The following is a 340-nucleotide window of genomic DNA, read 5'->3' on the forward strand; positions in this document are numbered from 1 at the left end:
GATATTACATATCATTTGATAGAAAAACTGTGTTTTTACGTTTTATTGGTGCAAAGATGAGTAGTGGTGATATTTAATTTGTACAACATTTGCAACTGCTATTTATCACTTAATTAGAAGCACCACAAATTACAATTATGTCATGTTTTAGGGACTACTAAACAGACATTTAGAAGTTGATTTTAAAATGCAAAGTATTTAAAATTTAAATTAAAATAAAGCTATGTAAACACTTGCATTTTTACAACACTGTAAGTGTGTCCCATCAGGTAATGAAAAGTTCGACACACACTTGTGGTCTTCATCCTCACTTGAACACTTGGGCCAAATACAGGAAATA

The sequence above is a fragment of the Sinocyclocheilus grahami genome, unplaced genomic scaffold (assembly GCF_001515645.1).
Source record: "Sinocyclocheilus grahami isolate Dianchi unplaced genomic scaffold, SAMN03320097.WGS_v1.1 scaffold2750.1, whole genome shotgun sequence".
In the NCBI taxonomy this organism is placed as follows: Eukaryota; Metazoa; Chordata; class Actinopteri; order Cypriniformes; family Cyprinidae; genus Sinocyclocheilus; species Sinocyclocheilus grahami.